Raw genomic sequence first — 26,183 nt, forward strand, 5'->3', positions numbered from 1 at the left:
ATTACTGGTGTATAGAAATGCAACAGATTTCGGCACGTTTATTTTATATCCTGTGGCTTTGCTGAATTCCTGTATGAGTTCTGGCAAATTTTTGGTGGAGTCTTTTGAGTTTTCTATGTAGAGTATCATGTTATCTACGAAGAGTGAGAGTTTGACTTCCTTGCCAATTTGGATGCATTTTATTTCTTTTTGATACCTTACACATAAAGGAGGTAGAAAAGTAAGAGCAAACAAAGCTTAAAGAAAACAGAAGATGGGGAATAGTAAAGATTAGAGCAGAAATTATATAGAAATAAAACAAAATACTAGAATAGATTAATGACACTAAGTGCTGGTTGTTTGAAAGCATCAACAAAATTGATAAACCCCTAGACACAATTAACAAAAAGAAAATAAAAAGGATCCAAGTAGATGAAATCATAAGTGATAGAGGAGAGATCTCAACCAACACCACAGAAATTCAAACAATTTTAAGAGAATACTATGAAAGATTATATGCCAATAAACTGGGCAAACTCGAAGAAATGGACAAATTTCTAGAAACTTACAAACTACCAAAGATGAAACAGAAAGAAAGAAAATTTGAGGAGACCCATAACCAGCAAAGAAATTGAATCAGTAATTAAAAATCTCTCAACAAACCCAAGTCCTGGGCCAGATGGCTTCCCAGGGGAACCTACCAGACATTTAAAGAAGAGTTAATACCTATTTTCTCAAACTGTTCCAAAGAAAGGGAAGGGAAAACTTCCAAACTCATTCTCTGAAGCCAGTATTACTTTGATTTCAAAGTCAGACAGACCCCACTAAAAAGGAGAATTACAGACCAATATCTCTGATGCACATGGATGCAAAAATTCTTAACAAAATACTAGCAAATTGAATTCAATAGTACATTTAAAGAATTATTCACCCATGATCAAGTGGGATTTATTCCTGGGCTGCAGGGATGGTTCAATATTCACAAATCAATCAACATGATACACCATATTAATAAAAGAAAGGATAAGAGCCCTATGATCCTCTCAACAGATGTAGAAAAAATATTTGACAAAATACAGTGTTTTTCATAAAAACCCTCAATAAAGTAAGGATAAATGGAACATACCTCAACATCATAAAGGCCACATATAAAAGAGCCATGGGTAATATTATCCTGAATGGGGAAAAATTGAGAGCCTTTCCCCTATGGCCAGGAAAAATACAAGGCTGTCTACTCTCACCATAACTATTTAACATAGTACTGGCATCTTAGCCTATCTGCTGTTTTTAAATTACCCACTCCATTCTTCGGGAATTGCATAAAGGTGTCTTCGGGAATTGCGTAAATCCAATTACATAGATGAATTAGGATAGATTAATAGATTAGGCTGTAGTATCAAATAAACTCCCTAATGCATACAATGACTTGGTAACAGATGTTAATTTCTTGCTTTATTAATCAGCCACGTGGATTTTACTGGTTTTTCAGAGAGCCCCTCTCACATATTGATTCAGAGGTCCACATTCTTTCCATCTTTTTGCTCCATCTAGTCTGCTCCTATCATCAGAAGGGAGAAAACAAAAAATTCATAAAACGACATAATAAGGCACAGTTACTTTCTGAAAGCCTGGAAATGAAGTCCATATTCTATTGTCTGGAAATCAGTTCCATGGCAACATCTAGATGAAAAGGAACCTGAAACTCAAGCCAGCACATGACTCAGGAGCAATAAAAGGTTGTGGATTTTGGTAATCACTTATCTTTAAGGATGTTATGATCTGGTTCTGCTTGCCTTATGATCTCTCTTGCCACTTCCTGGCTCCATTCAAATATTTTCTCTAGCCATTATGATCTACGATTCTCTGCATTCTCTCTTCTCAGGATGTTTATGTATGTTGGCATTTTCTGACTGAATTTAATTTTATACAGCAAGACCCTTGTTATGAGCATAGATGTAGATGTGTCCCTTCAGATTCATATTTTGAAGTCCCAAACCCAGTACCTCAGAATGTAACCATCATTGGAGATGAGTTCTTTAGAGGTGATTAAGTTAAAATGAGGACGTTAGGGTCAACCCTAGTCCAATATGACTAGTATATACTTATATAACACTTACAAGAAGTGGAACATGCACCAGAGGTCAATGCACAGAGAAAAGGTCATGTTGTGACACATTGAGAAGTTAACCATCTAAAAACCAAGGAGAGAGGTCTCAGAAGATACCAGTTATTGGCATTACCTGGCATGGCGCTGGGTGCTTTCTTTATGGGCAAAGATGTGATAAATGAGTGGATGGGCCAGCCTAATTGAGTGAAGGTTGAAGTGAGAACAAAGGGCAGAAACCAAGAAAACACAATGTGAGATTCAGACATCTAAATCACTTGAAATGATATCATGAAGGGAGCAGACTGTGCTCCAAGACAGCCAGATCATAATGTGACTTACTGGATAAAGCTCTGAAAAATAAAAGCTAAAGTTTCTACTAACTTTAAATGTAGAGAAGGCTAGCTGATTCATTAGCACATTACCTGATACTGATGCATAATTTTTGCAAACTACAATTACAGTCCTGGGGAGTAGGACCCCAAGAGTCCTGCAGTGTGCCTCAAAATAACATGCTTGCATTTTGCCTGAGCAGGCATAAATTATCAGAAAGGTACAGATTTACTAGGACTAGTAATTTAAATGTTGTATCCATTAACGTTATTTAAGAGGCTTGGTGAATAACAGCTAACTCATTTGTCCCTCTTGTCACCAGAGTTCTCTTAATCTGCTGAGTAAACAAGATCTTTGAGATTTTGGTGGTGGATATTTTTATGCTACTATATTCTGTGGTATAGAACACAGATAATTTTTTTCCTGCCTGCTCTCTTAAGCAGATAAATGCACAATCTCAAAAGTTATTAGCATATCAGTGTCTAATTGACTGTAATAAAAAATGAAAAATCCTAATAACATTCCTATATGTCATTCCCATAGACCTCAATTATTCAGAAGTTTCATAATGCTGCTGCTGCCTAGTAGAGTATAACCCATTAAATATGCATCTGGGCTAAAATATAAAAGTTTCTCAAATGCTCATAGGATGAAATCATGGTGGTGTTTTAAAATTTAATGTTGCTTAACCTGCAACACAATGAATTCCTCTGCCTGGATATAAAGTTTATGGTGTGAAAGTCAAAATTAATCCATAGTGTTTTGTAAAACTGGTCACACCAAAATTTTTATTTTCCTTTCTTTGTTCAACTTTTGATTTCTACTCTAAATATACAGTTTGCCTCTAATAAAGTTTTAGAGTTTGAAAAGAAAAGTGGCCATCTAATAAATTGTCGTGGCTGTTATTCACCTAAATCACAGATAAATAAGATCAAGGAAAATAAAATAGGGAGAAACTAATCATGTTGTTATATATTTCAAAGTCTACCTAAAAACTCCTATATCTTTCTATTTATCTACCTACAATTATCTATCGAAGAGCAAGAAACCATAAGCAACTCAGACACATTTTAAAAGAAAAAAATATAAATTACTTCAAGGGTAATTTTTTTTTCATAAATGTCATGAAAAGTTTATTTGTTATTATACATTAGACAATATTTAACAAATTTATTATCAACCAAACATATTTGTTAACTTGTGCTTTTATTATTTTAAAATATGCCACACATTTTGTTGTGTATTCTCAATATTTTATAAAAAATAAAGTGTATGCTATTCTTTTTAACAATAAATATGGTTGTAAACCTGGGGAAAAATGTGCAAATCTACACTTTGCATCAAACTCTCTATTTTAAAAAACTTATAGGAAAAAAATCATTATATATATCCATTGTATTTACTAAAACTATAATTTATAATTTCAGTATCATTTTTGAAGAGCACTGTTTTCAAAATGATCTTAAACCAAGAACATTATCATATTCAAAATTCATTCCTTACTTAAAAATGCTCTCATCATTTTTAGAATTTATAACATTTCATACAACTACTTTTTGTCTTAACCTTTTTATAGATGTGGACATTTTGGAAAACATCTGAAAGCAGTTATCATTATGATGAATTGCTTTGGACACCAAGTCACTAAAGGTTAGATTATGCTTCCTCCTTTCTTTCTTTCTTTCTCTCTCTTTCTTTCTTTCTCCTTCTCCTTTTCTTTTTTTTTAAAGCAGCCCAGAAACAGATACAGGGGTGAAAGACAAAGAGAAAGGTAATGCAGTTCAGGATTTGGGAGAGATCTTCTAACTTGCAGAACTGTCCAAACATAAATTTGCTTCTTTCAAACATATTTTATAATCAGCTGAGAATATTTCAGAATAAGCCAGGAGAAGAGCTGTTGCTGGTTTATGCTGAGAGGATTAAGTCAAGAGACAGTTCAACTTGGATTTTAAGAGCATCAACCCTTATTTTCTACCTTCCTGGAAAGCAGTGGTTAGAAAACAAGAAAAACCATAGTATCAGTTCCCTCCCTTGAGTAAGAAAGACAAGCAGTATCTCTAGCTTCCACTAAACTGTTCTATGTGTTCTTTAAAAAAAAAAAAGAAAGAAAGAAAAAAGTACCAATCAATACTCTTTTTATGTGTTTATATGATTTTGTTATATTAATATATCTTTACTGGCTTTGTATCACAGGGAAAAATATCCAAAGTTGTAGCAGTGCCCCAAAGACAAGCACATGTGCGCACGCACGTGCACACACACACTCCCAAGCATTTAGTATGTGAAAGATATTTTATTTCATGCTTTTAGATTAAATGGGGCAAATCAAATGGCATGAAGTAATAATGAACCCAGAGCTAAACTATTTTTTCTCATGGAGCATGTGGAAGAAATCCACTTGACTCTACCTTCAGAGAAGCAGTCATACAAAACACTTCATCTAGACACATTTCAAAACTATGAGTAATTCATAGAATTTGTTGGCAAAAATATATATTATACCAAAAAACACATATACAACATTCACACAGACACGCATTGAGCGTCTGCCTTCATCTCAGGTCATGATCCCGGAGTCCTGGGATCAAGTCCCGCATCAGGCTCCCTGCTCAGTGGGGAATCTGCTTCTCCCTCTCCCACTCCCCCTGCTTGTGTTCTTTCTCTGGCTGTCTCTCTCTGTCAAATAAATTAATAAAATCTTAAAAAAATAAAAAATAAATAAAATGAAGACATGTGTTTGAATAATGGTACAGTCATTGCACCTTTTAAGGTCTGAAAATACTTGAAAATTCAAATGTTAAAATCAAGGAAATTTTCATGTTTAAAAAAAAAGGTTGTAGAGGACAGAGGGAAAATTTATAGTTCTTTTCTTTTAAGGACATTAAAAAAAATCAAATTGAAAGCTGTCTCTAACACTTTTCCAAAGAAGACATATAAAGAAGAAGGCTGACAAACAAATGAAAAGATGCTCACCATCACTCATCATCAGGGAACCACAAATCAAAACCACTCTGAGGTACTGCTTCACACAGGTCAGAACAGCTAAAATGAAAAACACAAGAAACAATAGGTGTTGATGAAGATGGGGAGAAAGGGGAAGCCTCTTCCATGGTTGGTGGGATGCAAATTGGTGCAGCCATACTGGAAATAGTATGGAGCTTCCTCAAAAAGTTAAAAGTAGAACTACCCTATGATCCAGCAATTGTACTACTAGGTATTTAACCAACAGATACAAAACTACAGATTTGAAGGGATACATGTACCCCTATGTTTATAGCCAAACTATTTAGAGAGCCCAAATGTCCATCAACTGATGAATGGATAAAGAAGTTGTGATATATATATATATATATATATATATATATATATATATATAATAAAATATTAGCCATCAAAAAGAATGAAATCTTGACATTTGCAACAACATGGATGGAGCTAGAATGTATTATACCAAAGGAAATAAGTCAGAGAAAGACAAAGACCATATAATTTCACTCATGTGGATTTTAAGAAATAAAACATGAAGATATGAGAAGGGATAAAAAGTAAAGGAAAGAAAGAGAAGGAAACACACTGTAAGGGACTCTTAGAGACCAAACTGAGGGTTGCTTGAGAGAAAATGGGTGGGGGAGAGGGGCTACGGGTATTAAGGAGGGCACTGGGTATTGTAAGTGATGAATCACTGAATTTTACTCCTGAAACTAATATTGTATTGTATGTTAACTAGATATATTAGATTATGTTAGATATATATTATATAAATATAACACTGTATGTTATACTAGATATATAGGTGTGATAATTAGATAATATTGCACTCTAGTTAACTAAGTAGAATTTAAATAAAAATTTGAAAAGAAAAAAACCCGAAAGCTGTCTTTAACAAACATATAACAAACCCCAAATTACACTTGTATGCTGCTCTACTATTATCTCATCATATTTTTTAAAAGATTTTATTTATTTATTTAATGGGGGGGGGGGCACAAGGAGGTGGGATGGGAGAGGGAGAAGCAAGCTTCTTTCTGAGCAGGGAGCCCAATGCAGGGCTCGATTCCAGGACCCTGCGATCATGACCTGAGCTGAAGGCAGGGCCTTAATGACAGAGCCACTCAAGTGCCCCTCATCATATTTTTCTTTCCGCTTATTCCTCTAAATTCATTTACCATCTCATTCTCAAAATATAACATTGAGATTTGTGCCAAAACTTACATATTCTTTTTAAAAAAAGGAAATATTTGAAACAAATATATGAGTTCATTTATTCCAATTTTTGTTGGCTGTTTTGAAATAAAATTTTTAAACTTTGGAAGTGTTTTAGATTATAGAAAAGTTGTAAAGTAATAGAGAGTCTACATGAACCCTTCACTCAGGTTCTTTTATTATTAGTATTTTATATTAGTATGGCCTGTTTGTCACAATTAATGAACTGATATTAATAATTCTTTACTAAAGTACATAGTTTTTCAGATTTTCTTAGTTTTATTTAATGTCTTTTTTTTTCTTTTTCCTGTTTCAGGATCCTTTCAGGAAACTTTATTTATTCATTTATGTCTCCTTAGGTTCCTGTTGGCTATGCCAGTTTCTCCGACCTTCCTTGTGTTTGGTGATCTAGACAGTTTTGAAGAACACTGATAAGGTATATTTTAGAATGCTTCTCAATTAAAAAATATGTGAAAATTTTATCAGGAATAGGTACAGGATTTTTAAAATTCTCTGCATCTAAATATGATCATATGATTTTTAAAATTCTCTGCATCTAAATATGATCTAAATATGATCATCTAAATTTTAATCAGTCAATATGGTAGATTATATTTGCAGATTTGAATGTTGAAAACAGTCTCATATACTTAAAATCTATATTCCAGTTGGTCTTGATGCATAATTCTTTTCATATGTTTTTGGATTTGTTGAGGATTTTTGCTTGTGTTTTCTGAGAAAGTTTGGTCTATAAACATCTTTTTTTATTGTAATATTTGTATCTAATTTTGCTACCTGGGTTATGCTGACATCACAACATGCACAAGGATTGATATTCCTGATTTTATCTTCTTGAAGAGATTTCAGAGACTAAGCGTTATTTCTACTTTAAATGCTTCAGAGAATTAGCTTGTGAAATAATAGTTTGGTGCTTTTTGGGGAAGGTTTTCAATTATTGATTAAATTTTATTATAGATAAAAGGTTACTAATGTTCCCTATTTCTCCTGTGAGTTTTGGTAAATGTGTCATTGGTCCATCACATCTAAATTTTCAAATTTGTGTGTATAAAGTTATCTTTAATATTCCCTTATTGGCCTTTTTATGTCCATGTATTAGTAGTGATGAACTTTTTTTTTTTTTTTTTTTTTTTTTTGGATATTTGTAATTTGTGCTGTCTCTGTTTCTTGGTTAGCCTGGCTAGAGGTTCTTTAATTTTACTGAAGTTTTCCTAAAAGAATAAAAATGGCTTTAGGGGGCACCTGGGTGGCTCTGTGGGTTAAGCCTCTGCCTTTGGCTCAGGTCATGATCTCAGGGTTTTGGGTTTGAGCCCCACATCATGCTCTCTGCTCAGCAGGATGCCTTCTTTCTCCTCTCTGTCTCTGCCTGCCTCTCTGCCTACTTGTGATCTCTAGCTGTCAAATAAAATCTTTAAAAAGAAAATGGCCTGAGGTGTTATTGACTTTCTCCATTTTGTTTTCAATTTTGTTGAATTCTGTCCTAATTTTTATTCCTTTTTCTTCTTAAGGTTTACTTTAGCCTTCCTTCTCAAGTTGTCTAATGGACAGATTAGGTTATCATTGCTATATACTTTTTTCCTTTCTAATGCATATATTATTTATAAGTGTGTTATTTAATCTGCAAATATATGGAAATTTCTGAATACCTTTCAATTACTGACTTCTAATTCAATCTCATTGCTACCTGAGCAGTTAATTTATATGATTTCTATTATTTTAAATTTGCTAAGGCATTTTGTGGCCAAGAATATTGTCTAGCTTTGTGAATGTTTCAAGGGAGATTGAGAACAAAATATATTCTACTGTAGTTTATATGTTGTATTCTATAAATATTAATTAAATTAAATCAGTTGATAGTGCTGTTCTAGACATTTATATCTTTATCAATTACATGCATGCTTAATCTCTCAATTATTGAAAAAAGATATTGAAGTATCCAACAATGATAGGATAGCTGTCTATTTCTCATCTCATTTTCTGTCAATTTTAGCTTCATATAATTTGAATCTCTTTTGTTAGTTGCACACATGTTTAGGATTGCTGTATATTAGAGAATTGACCCCTTTATCATTATATATAATACTTCTCTTTATTCCTGATAATCTTCCTTGTCTTAAGTTGGGTTTTGACTCAAATTAATATTACTATACTATTAATTACTATTAATATTACTATACCAGCTTTCTTTTGATTACTGTTTGCATGTCATATTTTTCCATACTTTTAATATATTGGGGTCATTTTATTTTATTTATTTTTTAAAGATTTTATTTATTTATTTATTTGAGAGAGACAGCGAGATAGTGAGAGAGCAAGAGATCACAAACAGGGATCCCAGAAGGAGAGGGAGAAGTCTAATGATGCTAACTCTGTTCACTGTTCCCATTAATTGTTTTACCTTTGGAAGCATGAAGAGTTGATCCAACTATATAGGAAAATAGTAGCGAAGGGGGTATAGGTCAAATAGTTTCATTTACTTGACAAAATCGATGTCATGAGTAACATTAGTCCTTCAGTATACTCTAGATTGTCTTTGCTGAATACTTTTACCCCTATATATTTTGATAGTTAAAAAATGCACAGCTTTCCTTTCTCTGCTTTCCTCAGAAAAATATTTTAAGACTGTGTCCTTAACAGGTAATCAATCGTATTTTATAAGAATGACAAAAAGTCTTAGAAGATGTATGTATAGGTATATGTAATGGTTTTAATGCACTGACAACAGATGTGTGAGATATTTGCAAAACATATAGATTGTAGTTTTTGGCCCCTGTTCACTTGCACAGTTCATAATATAATTATAATCTACTCCACTTACATTATGCTCAAGTACAATACTCCCAACAAATATATCTTCAAAATCAACATGTCAAAGCCAGCATTTTTTATTACAATAAGGCATTCTTTAAGAATAACTAGTACCTCCAAAGAATAAAGTGAAGATTAGTAAATTTATGATTAAAATGGAAGTCCAAGAGAGATCACATTTTCTATGTAATATTCATTCTTCAGAGGGTGCAAAACTCCCTAAGAATAAAACAAATACTTTCTAGAGCTGAAAGGCTTCAATTTGGAAAGAAATGCTTATACTAGCACATTGTGTTTATTTTTACCATCACATTTCCTTGACATATAGAAGAGTTATATTTCTTCATTATATTTCAATAATAAGCTTCCTTTGGCAAAAAAATGTTTTGTCACTGCAATATATATTTGAATAGAAATATAGAACACAAATATACTGAAACTAAAATCTTTTGAAAATAAAGAAAATGATTGAAAAATAATGGTGTTTTAATGTCATAGCTTATTTCGCATAGTAAATGCATCTTAAAATACTAGTATTAATACTGGTATATCTTTTGTTGTTAAATGTTATAAATTTAATGATAATCGTCAGATGCACTGGCTCTTTATTATTTTTATTGATATTACATGAAGGTATGCTATATCTCTACTTTGGCATATTCTAATAATGTCTTAATTACCTGAACATCTTTTTCTCTCTCATCAAAACCTATACTTTTTACTTTCTATTTTCTACTACTACACCGTCAGCATTATCACTTTTGTTTGTGTGTGTAAATAATTAGGAACACTATAATTGGAAATATTTTGTTTGTTTAATTTTTATGTTTCTTAGAAATGGTTCATTCAATTTATGTATTTATTAATTTCAGTGCTGCTTTTTAATTCAGTTCATCTATCAGTGCTACTTTTAAAATTATTTCATGTGTTCTTCCTCTAAGTTTACTTCTAGGTGAAGTACATTTGTTTTTAATTCTTTCAGTGAGAGGTCATGAATTATAAGCTTTTAGATTTTATCTCTTCAAGGGTCATTATCTTTATTCTATTTATGCAAAGTAGGGTAGCTGGGTATAGAATTTGGGATTAGCCATCATTTTTCTTCTACACTTCTAAATTTATCACTTAATAATCTGATACTATTTCTTTGGAGATTTTAGTAAGGTTATTCATTTGTGGGTACTCTGTATTCTGTATCTTTATTTTTAGTATTATTAAGTTCCATTAGTATTTCCGTAGGTGAGAAATTATTTTTATTCATTCTCCTAGCTAATTATTGTGTGCTTCAAATGGAAGACTTGTGTTTTTCTATTGTTCTGGAAGTTTCTAAGCAATATTCTTTTCAAATATTGATTTTGCTGTATTCCTCCCTTTATCTTGTTTCTGAAATTCCTATTAAGATGACTACTGAGTTCTGCCATCTGTGTATTATTTTCTTCTTATTCTTTCATAAACACACATGCACCCATGCATGTACGTACATGTGCGTGCACACACACGTATTTTACCTTGGTGTATAATTCTGACAGAGTTGTTCAATATTATCAATTAACTCATTTAGTCTTCCATTTATATCTAATACAGTTTATCTCAATTCTAAATTCTCTATTTAAATTGTGTATCTTTTCTTTAATTTTGGAAATTTTATTGCCCTCTTCTGCAGAAGCCACAACTTTGCTAGGGCTTAAAATGATTACTTTTGCTTTGGTTCTAAAGTGAATCTTATTGTAAATGGTGACTACTTAAAATACCTGGATGGTTTTGTAAAAGTCTACTATGTAATTATGAGGAGTTGCAGTCTTGCTGATTAATGAAATTATAAGGTTAAAAAAGAAAAAAATCAGAAACTGAGTGTTTTATGAAAAGCCGTGTAGATATTAACATCTTCCTTTTTTGTTTTGTTTTGTTGTGTTTTTTAAAGTTTTCAGTTTTATTGAAATATAACTGAAAATTAGAATTGTGAGATATTTAAACTGTATATCATGTCAATTTAATATACATACAAATTGTGAAAGATTCCTCCCATATAATTAATTAACATATCCACCATCTCACATATATCTTTGGTGAGAATATTTAAGCTATACTCTCAGCAAATTTCAATGATAAAATATGATGTTATCAACTACAGTCCCTATGTTCTACATTACGACCCTTGGACCTTAACTTATTATTAAAAGTTTATGCCTTTTTAACAACCTCCCCCAATTTCTCCCACCCCAGGCTTGGCAACCACTTTTCTACTTTGTGTTTCTGTGAATTTTCTTTGTGTTGTTTTGTTTTTAGTTTCCACATTTATGTGATACCAGGCAGAATTTTTTTTTCTCTGTCTGGCTTATTCAGTGAGCATAATGCCATCAATGTCCAATCCATGCTGTCACAAACTGCAGAATTCCCTTTTTTCTTGTAGTTGCATAATATTCCAGCATACATATAAGCTGATCTTCTTTGTCCACTCACATTTATGGACACTTAGGTTGTGAATAATGTTGCAGTAAACATGGGAATGGATATATCTCGTTGACATTCTGTTTTCATCTCCTTTGTGTATATATCCAGAAGTAGAATTGTTGGATCTTATGGTAGTTATTTTTTAAAATTTTTTTGAAGAAACTCATATTGTTTTCCACAGTGTCTGAACCAACTTACATTCCCACTAACACTGTAAAAGACTTCCGTTTTCTCCAAATCCTTGTGAACACTTGACTCTTATCTCCTTTATGATAGCTGTTCTAACAGATATGAGAAATATTTCATTATGGTTTTGACTTGATTTTCTCTGATGATTTGTGATACTGAGCATCTTTACATGTACTGGTTGGTCATTTGGGTGTCATCTTTGAAAAAAAAATATTTATTTAGTTCCTGAGCCCATCTTTTAAATGGATATTTTGGTTGTTCTTATAGAATTGTAGGAGTTCTTTATATATTTTGCATATTAATCTCTATCTTATATATGGCTTGCAAATATTTTCTCCCACTCTGAGGTCCATATCTGGTTTGTCTGGCCTTAAAATTTGAGATATTAACCATTATGCTAACCTACAACAAAAGTTGGTTATTTGTTTGAGTCAGGCCTATTTTATCATGTGTTGTTTATGAAAGAAATTGTGAGAGAATAGAAAAAAAAATGAATTTGGAGTAAGAATACTTGGTATAAAACAGCTTGGTTGTCAATATAAGCATCACCTCTCGACCTTTTAATAAATCATAGTTCCTATGTCTCATCTCCAGAAATTCTGATTTAATTAGTCTAGGCCAAGGCCTAGGCATTTTATAGATGCATAGCACTACAGGTGGTTGTACAGTGCTAATGGGCATGAAAAGCAATAGAATTGTGTAAAGTACTATATGTACGAATCTTTGTCTCTAGTAATTAACAGAGTTTTAGATTTTAGGATCACAGTTCTACAAAGCATTAGGTTCCCAATCTGTGAAATGGGAAGAATACCAAAACCTATTTTACTACTTCATTTGTTTCAGTTAACAAATAAATAATGTATTTTTAATGCATTTTGCCAATTATTGCATACATGCAAATAAGTTATTATTCTTAAATAGGCTCTAGATTCCTATAATCATAAAATATCAGTGTGTCTTCCAATTAGTGATTCTAAAGCACCAATATATAACACTCAAAACACTGTTGCAGAAGATCAATACCATACTGAAAAAAGGTGAATTTTGGCTCTGTTACACATTCCTCCCTACATCTTCAATGTAAATACAGCAATAACCCCCATTGTGGTCACACTTTTGATACTTTTTCCTTGTACTTTTTATGGCTTTTATGATTTGTCTTATAAGTGTGAACCACATATATAACATATTTCATGGAAATAAAGGGGAGATAATCATGTAATAAGTGAGTGTGGTAGTTATTCTTAAACTTACCTACTGTGATTATGTAGAGTGAATTCTAAATGTGACTCTGAAAATGTCAATGTAGTAGTGATTATCACATATATACACTCATTTTTGTCAATGATTGACAAGTAAGGCACATTGGAGAAAATTGCTAAGGAATACTTGTCTTTTTAATGAACTTTTTGGTGATATTACTCTTGAGTGGGTGTTTCTTTTACATTTTAACCAATTCATTCTTTTTTTTTTTTTAGTATTTCTCTTTCTTTCCCTAATTTTGCCTTAAGATAATTGATAAACAAGTTTTCAATATAGATGAAATCAGTACTATATTCTTTCTTGTTCCTTCATCCACCCTACAAACTGTTCCTAATTTTTGAGCAAAACCCAAAAAACCAAAAATCAAAAACAAAAACACAAAACATTCCACTTCATGAGGTAATGCAGTGATTTCAGTAATACATCTATTTTTTATATGGATTTACTGGAAAAGACTATATATGGCTACCTATATATGTTTAGTTGTGGTTATTTTATCTTCTTGGTACACATCAAGTTAGAGTATGTACCATTGTAGTGTTAAGAAAGCCAGCATTGCAGATGATGGCACTGGTTTTATTTGAATGTAAAATCTTCAGATATACAATTATCCACGTCATTGCTTTGACAGGAAAGAGATGTGTCATGTGTCACTGAGAATTCAAATGAGCCAAATCTCTAAACAACTCATCTCTCCACCTATATTTGGCTCTTTGCATTCTAGGCTGAGCAACTGACTTTGTCTGCTTTACTTTCTCCAAACTGCATAAACTGCAACATTTTGCAGAGTAGCTAAAGAGCAAGTTAAGAGCTCTCAACAACAGAGCCTCTGTTTCTATGGCCAGTTCACTCTGTGTGCTGCTTCATGACAAAGTTGACCACTTATACCATGTCATCCTCAGTTCTAGATGTGTTCAAGACTGGCCTTTGGTTTTATAGCAAAACAATTGCCTGTGTCCAAACATTTCCCCCTATATTTGAAAATATATTTTCTCTTGATCTATAGCCATGGGCTCTTCCTGGGGTTAACTGAAGAAATTTCCTGAGCAAATCTGATAGCTTATTGAGCTCCTTTTATGAATGTGCCCCATTCAGTGTGTGAAGTACATCATGCCATTGGTCTATCAGAAACATGGACTTCTGATTTGCTTTCATGCACAATTCATTGAAGAGTGTTACTGGGTATTGCTGTTGTTGTTTTGTTTTGCTTTATGAAATGTGCTGATCATAACATTTTAGATGAGCACATGAATCATGTTTGACTAAATTGCTGAAAAGCAAATGGAAGATGGCAACAAATTCATGAACATTTTGTGAACAAGATGCTCCCTGTGTTAAGCTATTTCCTATGTAAATTATTCTTCCTTGGCAGTGTGATTCTGTTCAGTTTTAAATTATTATAGTACTATGGAATTTTATAGTTGGCAGGGGCCTTTGAAAACCTTATTTTTAACAATAAGGAACCCAATAGTGGATAAAGAGAGTCTGCCACCCACATAAAAAATACTGTTAATTAATAATAGACTTAGGACTCAGGTATTTTCATCTTCTCTTTAGTTTCCTGCTTAAACTTCAAGCTTCTCATCCAGGTAATCTATTTTAAAGACATATATAAGAGCACCTATTTCATAATGATTAATTTTGTATTTAGTTCATTTGATTGTTGCTGTTGCAAAGCATACATACAAAAATCAAATCAAACAAACAAATGAGTACTTTGCTAGCAAATACTAACATTTGGTTCAGGGCAAATGTTTCTTATTTTCTATTCCATCTAAAATAAACATTAACTTTGCTATATTTTGTTTAAATGGCATGTTTTTAACACATCAATAAAATTTTATTTAATTTATGTGCCACAGCTGTCAACTACATGCAAATTCTGTTAGTGCAGTGATATGGAAACCTTTCTCTGAAATCTTGTTAAAAATACCTCTGGGAATTCATATTCATATCCATTTAAGAGAGTGGATGAACAGAATCTGCCTAACGTAATTGGGGGAAAAAAGTCAATAAGATTCTCTTATCAACTGTCCTCACTGCCTTCTGGTTATACGCAATATAAAGAAGGAACTATTCCTAGCCTTTAATTCATTTTATTTATTTTCAAAATTGTATTTTAGTTTTTCTAGAAAGTAAAGCAAAGATGAATATTCTATGAATTTTGGATAAAGATTCATTACTTCAAGTACTTGAAGGTTAAGTTAGTCATCTTTTTCTTATATATCAGCCGTTTAAAAGTTATCTTAGAGATGAGGTGCTAAAATAAACCTCTTTTTATGGGATGTTGGTGTTTAGTAAGAGTAGGTCATTACTCAAGACTGCTCAGTTGGAGAGCAAGACAAGACTTTAACCCGGGGATCCGACCTCTCACTGCCCTCTCTTCACTGCACTGCATTTTCTTTGAGGACACGAATAACCCAACACTGCACATATCTTTGATCCATTCAGAAATGGTTTATCACATAAAAATAGCATAATTGATTTAAGTTGAAAGGATTTGTTGATTAAAAATGGGCAAATATATTTTGAAAAATTAGAATACTTTTCAATACTTAAATTCTAGTGATATCAAATTGATATCCTTTTGTTTAAAATTCTACAAATATCACTGAGGGTTGCTGGAGGGGAGGGATAGGGTGACTGGGTGATAGACATTGGGGAGGGTATGTGCTAAGGTGAGTACTGTGAATTGTGTAAGACTGATGATTCACAGACCTGTACCCCTGAAACAAATAATACATTATATGTTAATAAAAAATTCTACAAATATTATTGTCTTAGTGAGTTTAGGCTGCTATAATAAAATAGCATAAACTGGGTAGCTTATCAGTAAAGAAGAGTTCTTTTTCACAGTTCTGGGAATTCCAAGATCAAGGTACAGGCTGATTTGGTGTCTGATGAGAGAGCTCTCTTCCTATTTGTAGGAACCATCTTCTCGTTATGTCTCCTCTGGTCTCTTATTGTAAGGACACTAAGTTCAGTCATGAGGGCTTCACCCTTAACACCAAATTATCTCCTCAAGACCTCACCTCTGAAGACCATCACTTTGGGATTAGAGTTTCAATATATGAATTTGGGGGGAAACACAAATATTCAACCCATTAACATTATGGACAAAGCTACAGGTGAGACATGTCCTTTTATCTCCCACCTTGAGATGATTTGCATAATCATATTTGAGGCAGAGCCAACAAATACTTGTGAGGAATCAAATAGCTTCTCTCACAAAGCACAGGTGCTCTGGCACTACAGGCCAGAAGGATGGTGTGGGTGGTTGAGCCAAAAGGCAGGAGAGAAACTACTTGTTTAAGCTGAAAAACTATAAAAATAGCAGCTATCAATGCAAGAGAAGGTACATTTTGATTATCCTAAATTAAAATGTTTGAAATATTTTGAATTTTTGTTGGCTACATCGATAATCCCTAAACAAATAATGAGATAAATGATCTATTTGGAATGTAAAGTTATGCAATTATAATACCAATTGCTTAACCAGAGAAAAATTCAAATTTCAGCCATTAAGATAAGATTTGTAAATCAGTTTTAAATGCCTCCCAAACACTTTGGTTCTATATCTCTTTGATGCCAAAATAGCCGGTCAATTTCCTGAATGTAGAATCAAAATTCAGCAAACAGTTTTGGGAGCAGGATATAAAACTGTTTGAGGGGTAGAAAAAAAGAATGACTTGACTGTAAATATTGCTCAGTTACAATCTTTTGATTATGGTGCCACTCAAATAGAAAACTTAATTTTGTGGACATGAACCTGCAAAGTGATGTCTCCCAGTATAATTTCTGATAGCTTTACTTGGTTACCTAAAATAGACACTGTCTTCAAATAAATATATTCCATTTCACATAACTTAATTTTCACAATATCTTTAAGAAAACAATGTGAAACACTTGATCCTTTAAATGGGTACATTATTTCTGTAGATCAGATTGAAATAGATTAACTCATTCATGACACCAAATACAGTTTTAAAGTTGTAATCCAGAATTGGAAAGTCCTAAGTGCATTTCCATTAATTAAAAAAATTAAATATTGGCTTTTTTTTATTATTCTGCTGATGAGAAGCAAGTAAGTGCAGTTAAGTGATTGTGCGCTGTGGAGGCATAAAATTTGGTACTATCAACTAATCAGTATGCTCAGTCATCTGTTCTCACTTTACATTTAAAAATGTAAAGGCCTTTCTACAGTACTGTTTATCTGAAGGTTATATTCAAATTCTTAGCTTTCTAAAAATCAAGTACACATCAAAAACCCAGAGAAATATCCCATCCATCACCAGTTTTTATCTTCAACAAAAGCATTATTTTTTCTAATAAGATATTCATGAGATATGTTAAATTCATTTATTGAGTTCTAGATTCCATCAAAAACATAGCAATAGAATTGAGTCATGCAGATGACTGCATCGAAGAGTGAATGATTGGAAACCAAATGTGCTATACTAGTCATCGTCTCACGTTTTAAATAGAGAGGAAGACCTTAATCTATAATTTAATTCAATGAGCTTTTAAGTAATGGTACATACTGCTGTTTATGGTTCAAGCAGTATAGCCACAGAATTCTTATTTGATGGGAATTGGGACACCATCCCATTTCTGATTGATTCAAGTTTAACAACAGATGGACCCCCTCATAAGGAATGGAAAACAGTGAGGGCAATGCAATGTTACCTGAAAAAAAAGAACATGTCAAAATGCTCTCAATTAAATTAAAATTTTAAGATTTGAGATTTGGCTTGTTTTGGGAAATGGTTTTTGTTGTTGTTGTTGTTAATGTTTGCAAGTCTCTGTTTTATAATGAAAAGAAAAAAGAATTTTAGCACTTAGGCAACCTGTTAAGTATCCCAAAGATTTTGCTGTTTAGAGCTCCCTGGTTATACTGTGCACATAATGAATTGTCCCCCTTGATGTGATAAATTATGTATTAGAATAATGGACAGATCAATCAGTGGCGCTGTGTAAGTGAAACACACAGCTTTTGGCAAAGCAGGGTCTGCATGTTTACATTTATCACCCAAATGCCTTGACTTTGATGTAGACCTTTGAGAAGCATTTATTAATCATGATTTCATTAACATTTTTGGCAAACTAATGACTTTTATTTGTCAGAAATATTGCTGATGATATACTGGTGGTGTCCAAAAACACTAATCTTCTTTTTGCTACTTAACCTTCTGTGCGATTGTTAAACAATAACTTTCATGAAACATCATACTTTAGATTACTAGAAAGGTCTTGGTGTCAGAACTAATCAGACTATATATCTGCTGGTAGCCAAATGCTGTGGGCTTGTCCAGTACAGTTCTGGTTGGGATTCACTCAGGACGCTTCTTCCGTTGAAGACTGAAGTGTTCTACTTTAGGGGAAAATGAATGGTTTGCCAGTAATATAGATGGAATGATTAACAGTGCTAATTACTAGTATTTTAGTATATTGCAATGACGATGAAAAATTTGAATTTGAGTAAACTACTCAAAATAACAAAGTCTCTTTTGCTATATGACCTCTTTTTATTCTATAAATATAGACATCTATTGTGATATAAACTCTCAGCAAGTTATTCTGTGGGGAGAGAAAATTGAACTTTTCCATAACTCCAAGGAATGTACAATCTACTTGGCTAGACATAAATTGTTATTAAAGAGACTAATAAAATGCACCATATGTGGGAAAAATGCCTATAAATAATAAAATGAAAAAAAAATGGGAAAATGGATAATATAAAATAAAATACTTTGTTTTTGTTTTATTTAAATTCAATTAGCCAACATACAGTACACCATTAGATTTTTTGTTTTTAGAATTTTTTAAAATTTCAGAATTCATTGTTTATGTACCACACCCAGTGCTGCATGCAATACATGTCCTCCAGAATACCCACCACCAGGCTCACCCAACTCCTCATGCCCCTCCCCTCCAAAACCCTCAGTTTGTTTCTCAGAGCCCATAATCTCTCATGGTTTTTGGTGTAACATTCAATGATTCATCAGTTGCATATAATTACTCTGAAAGGGGGAATAAATTATGATTTTTTTTCTATAAATTATATTTAGTAGCTATAATTTATAATTAGTCTTTGAAGTTACCTGGGAGAATAATTTTACTAGTCTTCAAAAAATAATTATTGAAATATGTTCTTGAATCAATAACAGCATAAGGTATTAATTCTGTAAGTTTATTTTTCTATTTTCATAAAAAATTTAAATTAATATAACCTTTATTTATTCAAAATTACTAAAAGAATGAGTTAATTTTCTAGGTAAGAAAACAGGTGTTTTGTGTGGTTTTATTTGCTACTGAGAATTACCCAAGTGAACTAAGTTTTTTAACCTACCATGTTACTGATATAAGGATCTTCAGTCTTATGTTGGAAATTAAATATTTTTCTGACTAAATAGAAATGAAGCTGACCCAGTCTCAAGACCATGAATTTCACCAGAGAGATGCAAGCTGAATCCCAAACTGCCTGTCACTGAAACTCCCCAATTTTCCTCAGCACCCCCACCCCTGAATAGGAGGGCATTGTAAGAGCCAAGTCTCTTAGTGGGTACTATTTTTTCTCATGTATTTTCTAATTGTTGATTTTCCTAAAATGGAGTATTTCTTTAACTCAGTTTTTTTTTTTTTTTTAAAGATTTTATTTATTTATTTGTCATAGAGAGAGAAGTGAGAGCAAACATAGGCAGACAGAGTGGCAGGCAGAGGCAGAGGGAGAAGCAGGCTCCCCGCCAAGCAAGGAGCCCGATGTGGGACTCAATCCAGGGACTCTGGGATCATGACCTGAGCCGAAGGCAGCCGCTTAACCAACTGAGCCACCCAGGCGTCCCTAACTCAGTTTTTTTTTTTTTTTAATGTTACACATAGATTTAACCCAGAAGATAGAGTTATAAAGTTTAAGTTTTAATTTGCCTCTGAAGGCAATTTTTTGTTTCTTTTCTTATAATTATATTAATGTATTTATATTTATAAATTAGGTATATCTATTACTTTGATTTTTTTTTAAAGGTAAATATGCTATTTTTAAAAAGACCCGGGGCGCCTGGGTGGCTCAGTGGGTTAAGCTGCTGTCTTCGGCTCAGGTCATGATCTCAGGGTCCTGGGATCGAGTCCTGTATCGGACTCTCTGCCCGGCAGGGAGTCGGCTTCCTCCTCTCTCTCTCTCTGCCTGCCTCTCTGCCTACTTGTGATCTCTCTCTGTCAAATAAATAAATAAAATTAAAAAAAATAAAAATAAAAAGACCCAATATATGGCCCTTCATTTCACTACATCTGTAATCTTGGGGTAAATACCCAGCAGTGAAATTGCTGAATCATAGAGTAGCTCTATTTTTAGCTTTTTCAGGAACCTCCACACTGTTTTCCAGCTTGCATTCCCACCAACAGTGTAAGAGGGTTCCTCTTTCTCCACAGCCTCTCCAACATTTGTTGTTTCTTCCTTTGTCAATTTTTGCCATTCTAATGGGTGTTAAGGTGATATCTTAATGTGGTTTTGTTCAAATTTTAGCCACCAAGAAGGGTGAATACCCAACTTTTGCATCAACATGGGTGGGACTGGAGGAGATTATGCTGAGTGAAATAAATCAAGCAGAGAGAGTCAATTATCATATAGTTTCACTTATTTGTGGAACACAAGGAATAGCATGGAGGAAATTAGGAGAAGGAAGGGAAAAACAAACTGCGGGGTGGGGGGGAATCAAAGGGGGAGATGAACCATGAGAGACTATGAACTCCAAGAAACTCCAAGAAACAAACAGCATTTTAGAGGGAGGGGGGTGGGGAAATGGGTGAGCCCAGTGATGGGTATTAAGGAGGGTACCTATTGCATGGAGCACTGGGTATTATAAACAAACAATGAATCATGGAACACTATATCAAAAACTAAGGAAAAAAAAAAAAAAGGCTAGTAGAAGAACAAACCAGTCAGGGGGAAGAGCAAATAAAAAGGCCCAGAGTCAGGAATAAGTTTGGTATATTCAGGTAATTGGGGTGGGGTGGGGAGGAGATTGCTAGAGCAAGAGAGACTACTGGTAAAAAGAGGAGAGATCAAAGAATAGGAGACTATAAAAAGACTCCTCTGAAGTTTATTTCTGCCTCAAGGTTGCTCTCTGAAACCAATTGTTATCTGGAAATGGTTGACTACCCCCATGTTCGATCCACATTCAACATATATCTTTCCCAATTAATTCCAAAGGCCATTCCGGAAAAAGGATTGTGTGCTTTATCTTTGTCCTAGGTCTCCCCTGTCCTAGCAAAGGATCTGAAGTATAGTCAATCCACAAAATGTATTTCATTTTCTTTTTGTTAATTAGAGATCAAAGAGGGTTTTAGGGATGTAGTTACAAGACATAATTTTGTAATCAAAAGAAGATGAAAACAAGTGGTGAGACAAATATCATTTGGTAGAGCTGGGATTATAATTTATGATTCTAGTCTCCTAATGCAGAGTAGCAACCTTATCTGATATTGTTATTGTAAGTATAAAGGGATAAAGCCAAAATAGTCCTAATATGCCAAATTAAATTTAAGGGGGTCTGAAATCATAAAAGCTCCTTAAGAGCTAAATATAATATAAAGTTTTTTTTTTAATAGACTAAAAAAAATGTTGCTCTTTTAAAAAATCAGTTTAGAGATTATCAAATAAGAATCAAAGAAGGATTTGTTTTTCACTTGGATAAGATGTGTATCATCCTCACCCCATAATTCTAGTTTACCTAAATGAATTTATTATGTTCTGTGATGAAAATATCAAGTCATCAATAAATTAAATAAAAGAAACATCAGCAAAAGTAGACTAGGAGTATACTCACTGTATATTTTCATTTTATTTGTCAAATTTTAGAAACCAGTTTATTGTAATATATATAAAGAAAAAATACATACTTAAACATTATAAGAACTTAATTTTAAAGTGTGTTTACTCTTACTCTTTTTGACCTTATCTTGTACGTAAATATCAACCAAATGAAAATAACTTAATAATAGTATTCTTTTTTAACATCTATGCCTACAGCCTGAACAGTGCAGTAAAATTCGTCATGTTAGCATGAGATCCATCTTACTAAATATCAAGTTTCATTTAAGAGTAATGGTATAAGGAATATGAAATTAGGTTGTCATAAGGGTAGCTTAAATAAACTCTCTTCAGTGAAAAATAATGTAACATAGACATGAACTATGGATCAAAAGATTTCACATTATTTAGAAGAATGTACTTTTTAACCTGAGGCAGAAAAGGCACTTTATCTTCAAAAAGCTTATTTTGTATTTGTTTTTGGCTCATCTCCCTAACACAGGCTCTGTTTGCTTCTGTACCACTTGCTTCATTTACCTAATTTGAAAAAAAAAAAAATGTCCCTTTTCAATGCAAGTACTATTGTAATAAGTCACCTCAAGATTCAGAGAGAGAAGAAATCAGCAGTCCACCTTCCTCCATGAAGGAGAGATGAATCTGTTAAGGACGCAGGATGTTGTCAAACACAAACCTTTACTGACAGATAATAGGGCCAGAGAAGGAGGGGAAGACTACCTTTAAAATGTGGGATCTGGCGGCTGTGAATTAGGCCAACCTAATTCACATTTATTATCAACCACATATTGAAAGTGGAAATCTTAGGGATGAAGCTAGAACTTTACCTCTTTAGTGCTAAAGGTGCCATAGAAATTGAACGGTAGAAGCCCTCACTTTATAAGAAAACTGAGCCCTGAGAATGTATGTTTTATATCACAAGTTTGTGAAAAGGTAGTACACAGGTCTGAATTTATAGAAATCTGAGCCCATTGCTCTCTCATATTATCCATCAAGTCAGTTAAAATTTAAATGGCATTTATTTATCAGGCATCTATTTTTGTTTTTTCTTTCTTTTTTTTTGGCCTTATTTTTATTTTTTAAATTTAAATTCAATTAATTAACAGAATGTATTGTTTGTTTCAGGGGTAGAGGTCAGTGATTCATCAGTCTTAGAATACTCGTGCTCATTACACCAAGTGCCCTCCTTAATGTCCATAACCCAGTTACCCCGACCTCCCACGTCCCTCCTCTCCAGCCACCCTCAGTTTGTTTCCTCTGATCAAGAGTCTCTTATGGTTTTTCTCCCTCTCTAATTTCATCTTGTTTTATTTTTTCCTCTCTTCCTCTATGATCCTCTGTTTTGTTTCTTAAATTCCACATATGAGTGAAATCATCTGATATTTGTCTTTCTCTGATTGGCCTATTTTGCTTAGCATAACACCCTCTAGTTCATCCATGCCATGGCAAATGGCAAGATTTCATTTTTGATGGCTTCATAATATTCCTGTGTGTGTGTATGTGTGTGTGTGTGTGTGTGTGTGTATCTCACATCTTCTTTATCCATTCTTCTGTCAGTGGACATCTTGCCTCTTTCCATAGTTTGGCTGTTGTGGACATTGTGCTATAAACATTGGATGCAGGTGACCCTCTGGATCACTGCATTTGTATCTTTGGCATAAATACCCAGTATTGCAATTGCTGGGCTGTTGGGTAGCTCTATTTTCAACTTTTTGAGGAACCTCCATATTGTTTTCCAGAGTGGTTGCACCAGCTTGCATTCACATCAACAGTGTAAGAAGGTTCTCCTTTCTCTACATCCTTGCCAACAACCGATATCTCCTGAGTTGTTAATTTTAGCCATTCTGCCTGGTGTGAGGTGGTACCTCATTGTGGTTTTGATTTGTGTTTCCCTGATGCCAAGTGATGTTGAATATTTTTTCATGTGTCTGTTGGCCATCTGGATGTCTTCTTTGGAGAAATGTTTGGTTCATGTCTTCTGCCCATTTCTTGACTAGATTATTTGTTCTTTGGGTGTTGAGTTTGAGATTTTAGATACTAGCCCTTTATCTGATATGTCATCAGGCATCTATTTTGTACCATTAGTTTTCTTATTGGAAATATGGCAGTGAGCTACAAGAGACCCCATTCCTACTTAGCCTTATGGAATTTAGTTTATGTGAATTATATTGATAGATACTTTCATCGCAACTTTTAAATAAGATTTTCAAAAAATAGACATTTGTTTTTTATGGGCTTTAAAATATTATATATTTTTTTCTTTAACCAAATGACACATTGAATCACCAATAGAAACTCATTTATCCATTTTTTTTAATCCTGAGGCTAGTTAAAAAATATATCTTGTGATAAAATTATGCTATCATATACCAAATTTTAATTTCTAAAAACTTCTGCTTCTCAAGGAAGTCCAGGATTGGACTAGTCAAACTGCTATGAAAACAAATACAATAACTGAGTAATTGGTAATGGCCTCAACTTCATGGTAGTTTTTTTCCCCATTGTGCATTTGACTCCCTTACATACAAGGCAAAATGATAAGGAATGAGGAATAGCATCTTTGGAGGATATTATATTGCTTGAGAAAATATAAGAATGCAAATTAAGAGCATGTCTTAATTTTATACTTCATAAATTATGGTGGTGGGCACAAATTTCCTGGCTACAAACAATGAAAATTTGGTCACTGTGAATCAAATGAGGAATCAAAATATCCAAAGCTACATTTTCAGTTAAGCAATTTTGTTTATAAGCTATTCAAATTACATAGAAAGAATGATCTCAGAGTTGAAAGCAATAATTTTGTTGTTAATTACTTTAATATTTAACTTAATTTTCTGTTTTCTTTTTCCTCTAAAGATAATTACAATGAACTGATCTTTTGCCTACCCCCACTCTGTCCCAACCCTAAATATATGGGAACAAAGCAAAGCTTCACAACTCAAAGGAATGGGTTGTTTATAGGGATAGAAGGACAGAACCCTGAATTAGCTTTCCACTTGCCATTGACATAGTATTAGCCAAATGATCCTGACCTCAGTTCCGATACTGTGGGTAGCTTTGTTTATTCTGGTTTTGTGTATTTTCTTAGACAATAAAATGAGTGTATTCCCAATGCTCCAAAGGAAGATTTGGTAAAATATTTACAGCATGCAGCCTGGATAATAATGGGAGTTTGTGGATGAGACAATGTCAAAGAAAGATGTTATTATCATAGAGAAAAATAGAGCTGCTCGTTATCAGAACCACTGATGCTGCTAGAAAAGAGAGCGGGAAGAGTATAAATTTTTTTTTTTTTTTTTTTTTTTTGCCTGTGTTTTACTTTCTGTTGGTGAGCATATCACATAGGAACAAACTATTCATTTTAACATGGCTTAGGCATTCTTGGTATTTCACTGAAAAAAAATAATGCAAAGCAAGAAATAGAGAAATGTACTTCAAAGAAAATAATTTATGTCTGTGGTATATTTAATCCTAAGGAGCACCAGTTCAAGGGATATTCTCCTAACACATTTTTTTTTAAAGTTATGATAACAGAAGTTATCATGTGATAACTTACCACAGTAGTGGTAACCATAAGCATGATTCTACACCAATGATATTATATTATTTCTCTCAATAATCTTTGAATGTCCTAGAGAAAAATGCACAGTAAGCAATAATCTGTCTTAGGCTAGACCATGCCCAGTATTGTTTTCAATCTTTTGCTCAATTTGGCTATATTACATCTTAACTGCGAATGTCAGATGTGGTCTACCAGATGATAACTAATAATACTTCTTATGGTGAGGTTAATGAAAGTGTTAAAATAGAGAACAGTGGAAGTTACACTGTAGAATACAATGCATATACATTTTCTATAAATTAAGACAAAAAATTTCAAACTAAACATAGTGGTATGACCTAGATATTTTACTAAGAAAACAATTACATATGCACAAAAATCTAAGTGATAATCCATTGGGGTTCAACTAATTTTTAATTTCCTCCTAACTCAGGCATTTTTAAAACCCTGCA

The 26,183-nt window shown here is 33.1% G+C and overlaps 1 long non-coding RNA gene across 1 annotated transcript in view; it reads left to right on the plus strand.

Annotated features, from left to right (window-relative positions):
• The window catches only part of LOC309861521, a 91,236-nt gene that overhangs the window by 62,238 nt on the left and 2,815 nt on the right, over positions 1–26,183 (plus strand). The window contains exons 2-3 of the long non-coding RNA XR_014309976.1: positions 3,993–4,066; positions 6,979–7,055. This is a non-coding gene — a long non-coding RNA (uncharacterized lncRNA). The remainder of the gene's footprint in view (positions 1–3,992; positions 4,067–6,978; positions 7,056–26,183) is intronic.

Source organism: Mustela nivalis, assembly GCF_964662115.1.
Source record: "Mustela nivalis genome assembly, chromosome: 3".
Taxonomy (NCBI): Eukaryota; Metazoa; Chordata; class Mammalia; order Carnivora; family Mustelidae; genus Mustela; species Mustela nivalis.